Genomic DNA, 4,113 nt, shown 5'->3' with positions numbered 1-4,113 from the left:
TAACTCAACAGTTATTAAACTCAACATAATTGATAATCGTTATCTTGCTAATTAAGTTGAACTTAAATAATTTCAACCTTTTCTTAGGAAATAATTAGGATTCAAAGGTCAATTTAATTAGTCCCTTGACTTTCCTTTGCTCCGGTAAAGGTTGACCAAGTGGAATTAAGATACAACTTTCATTATTGTTGAGAAGGGTAACTAAGTTGGACTTCTAATTTCCCTTATCTTGCTAAAAGTTGTTTTACAGTTATTATTTATTTTTACTTACCATTTAATTCACTCGTCATTTAAATTACTTGCTTCTCACCTTCTAAACCCCGATTACAACCTTTATAGCCAATAATAAGAACACACTTCCTCACAGTTCCTTGAGAAGACGACCCGAGGTTTGAATACTCGGTTAACAATTTTTAAAGGGGTTTGTTACTTGTGACACCCAACACGTTTGCACGAAGGAATTTTTGCCGGTTTAGAAACTATATCTATAATGCAACCGTTTCTATGAATTTCTTTACTGGTAGAAAATCCGACGTCAGTCAATTCACTTTCTTTTCTTTTGGCTTTCTCACTTGAAAAGCAGATGATATCATCACACCCCCATAATCCCACTATCAAAGAGTACTCAATGAACATAAACAACACCAAATTGTGATATTGAATTAGCATTTACCACATTCAAAGTTCACAAGATCTGTCCACGAAATTCAAATTTCAACTCTCAATGACCAATCTCCTTTAGATAATTTCTGTCACAAAGATTTGCATCACAAGCAAAATTAAAAGTTCAACAAAGGAAAGATCTAAACAAAACTAACCAGTCTTAGCTATAATGGGCTCAAAGACAAGCTTAGCTTCAGACCTTCAGTAAGATACTCCACAAACACATCAGTTTCTTTCTTCTCCTTGTTACCATCATCAAGCAGAGTTTTAGCCTTATCAATTGCAGAATTTACCAGCTCCTTATCCGCAGGATAAAGCTTAGAAGATAGAACCGATTAAGGCTTTCTCCATGTCATAAACATAATCTTCCAAAGCAAGTATTGAAAAAAATAAATCCACTAACTACTAAGAATAATATACAATAGCAACCAACATAAATAACACTATAACAAATAATCAACAATCAACAATCTAACAACAATGGATAATCAACAAACTGAACAGAAATAAAAAATAAATCAACAAACAAGAGAGATTAAACAGAAAAACATATGTGGAAGTATTCATGTTCTCATCTGGCATATATAACAACAATATGTTACAAAAAATTGAATAATCAACAATCTAAATTCTAACAGAAATCAAACAGAAACCAACATACATAATCAATATCATTAATAAATTAATTCTAACTATCAGTACTAAATTATTGAAAATTTAATATCCTGAATAACTTCAAAAAATAAAAAATTAAAAATACATACTTGGAGGGATGGAGGGACGAGCAGAGAAGAGGGAGACTGGAGGTGACGACTGACGAGCAGGAGGCAGTAGGCGACGAGTAGTAGTAATAGCAGGAGGCGACTTGAATCTTCGATGAAGGTGCTTCTTGGCTGTGGTGAGTGGCGCACTGGTGTGGTTGCCTCCAGCGACGACGGTGAGCTAGGTGAAATGGCGCTGCCACGCTGGCTGAACGGGTCTCCCTCTTTCTCACACTCAATGTCTCAGAGACTTAGACTCTCTATCTCTCAGCTCTCATGATGGTCTCTCATGGCCAAAAGGTTTGGGAAGGAAACAGGGAAAGGGGATGATTGACGATGGAGGCTAGGGTTTCACTTTTAGTTCAGGTTTCAGCAGCTTTAGTTTTTTTTTTTTTTAATTAGAAACGATGTCGTTTCAAGTGCAGGAAAAAAAAAAAGTTCGAACCGGTCTGGGTTAAATGAAATCCACCTATTCATCGGTTCTTATCAAATCCGACCGGTTCAAACCGAGTCATTTCGGTTTGATTCTTTATCCGGTTAAAAAACTCACGTCAAATCGGTTTTTCGATTCGATCGAACGGTTCAGTCCGATTCTGACAACACTACATACGAGAGAGAAAATGATAAAGTAATTATTTTATAAAATGGGTAAGAAATTAGAAAAATTCTAATATTTAAAATTTAAATTAATATTAATTATCAATATATTTATCTATAAAATAGGAATGTATTTTAAAATTTAATTAAATAATATTATTTGAATTAAAAGACCTGTTAAAGATCGAAAATTAACCTATAACTAACCTTTTTCCTTCTTTTATTATTATTCTTTTACAATGATGCTATCTATTTATTTTGACTTGTGTCATTGTTTTATAATCAATTGCTTATAACAAATTATATTATTTAAGATTAACTGCTAATCATTAAGAAGGCAAGATGTCTTAGTTAGTGTATCATAATTTTTGTTTTGTTGTACAATGTTATGAGACAAATTAAGAATTGAAATTTTTTCAAAAAAATCTAATATATGAGACAAACATATGAAGAAAAGTAAAAAGTAATATAGAAACATACATCATATCATTATATATATTTCAATTGCATTAACAGAATTATTTCTTAAGATTGTAATGATAACTACGTTATTTTTCATGAAAAATAGCTAGAACTAATAAAAAAAATTACTATTTATATATAATAAGGATTTTAAATTCTTACTTTATCTATGTATCGTGCATGTGGTTTCATATTCAATTCAGTAGGCACTCGTAGAAAGAACAAACTCCTTTAAATGTGTAGTAGGGGTGCACATGGGTCGGGTGAAACCGGGTTTGATGTGACCTAGATCCGGCGCGAAATATACACCGGGTCTATTTATTAGACCCGAACTCGACCCTAGACCCGATGAAACCAATATATTTTTGGGCTACAATTATACCGGGTGAAAACCATGTCGTTAATATTACATTACGTTGATACCTTCTTATAAACTAGCATGTAAAAATATCCAAATTTCCAAGACTCCAACCATTATTTAACATGGTAAAATTCACTTAGAAAAATATAACAAGAACCAACCCTACTTCAAAATTAAAGTATAACCACAATCAATACTAAAGTATAACCACAATCAATACCAATATTCTCTAATAATACCAAATATTTAAATCAATACAAATAACACAATATTATGCATTAGTCTAAAGTCTTATGCATTCTAAACATAAAACATTAACTTATAGTCTTATAATGACTAATAACACAAAATATTAAGATTTACAATACTTAAATTCCACATAAGAATAGTCATGATCCATCACTAATAACACAAAATATTAATTGTGTATGATGACCGGGCCACCGGGCCGACTTCAGGTGACCCGAGCTATGGCCCAGATCCGACCCGAAATAATGACTGGGTCTATTTTTGAGACCCTTACCCGGCACTAAACCCGATAAAATCACACCAAATTAGTCCCTAAAGTGTTCGGGACCGAACCGAATCTTTGGGACGGGCTGGTTTTGTGCACCCCTAGTGTGTAGTCTACAAGTTGTATATACAAGAAATATAACACATTAATTCATATAAAGGAGTATATGACAATAAAAAATATAAAATATATTAAAAACACAAGAAAATATAACACATTTATTATAACATAGAAGAGTAATACTATAGTGCAAAGAGAAATAAGGTGAAGAATAAACATTATTTGTTTTACAATAAAAAAATATTAAAAAAATAAAAATATCATGTATAATGCACGTTTTTTTAAAATTTAGTTATAATCTTTATTTTTCAAATATACACCGGGTCTATTTATTAGACCCGAATCCGGCCCTAGATCCGATGAAACCAATACACTTTCGGGCCATAATTATACCGAGTGAAAACCGGGTGAAAACCGGGCCGTTAACATTACATTACGTTGATACCTTCTTGTAAGCTAGCATGTAAAAATATCCAAATTTCCAAGACTCCAACCATTATTTAACATGGTAAAATTCACTTAGAAAAATATAACAAGAACCAACCCTACTTCAAAATTAAAGTATAACCACAATCAATACTAAAGTATAACCACAATCAATACCAATATTCTCTAATAATACCAAATATTTAAATCAATACAAATAACACAATATTATGCATTAGTCTAAAGTCTTATGCATTCTAAACATAAAA

At 31.9% G+C, this 4,113-nt stretch overlaps 1 protein-coding gene across 1 annotated transcript in view; it reads right to left on the bottom strand.

The window, feature by feature from the left end:
- The window catches only part of LOC107623613, a 6,666-nt gene extending 4,890 nt beyond the window's left edge, over positions 1 to 1,776 (bottom strand). The window contains exons 1-2 of the transcript XR_002355135.1: positions 1,428 to 1,776; positions 819 to 1,028 (exon numbers count right to left, since the gene is read on the bottom strand). The gene's annotated coding sequence lies outside the window, so the exon portion shown is untranslated. The remainder of the gene's footprint in view (positions 1 to 818; positions 1,029 to 1,427) is intronic.

Source organism: Arachis ipaensis, chromosome B10 (genome assembly GCF_000816755.2).
Source record: "Arachis ipaensis cultivar K30076 chromosome B10, Araip1.1, whole genome shotgun sequence".
NCBI lineage: Eukaryota > Viridiplantae > Streptophyta > Magnoliopsida > Fabales > Fabaceae > Arachis > Arachis ipaensis.
Note: the sequence above shows the minus strand (reverse complement) of the source record. Positions and strands in the feature narration are given on the sequence as shown.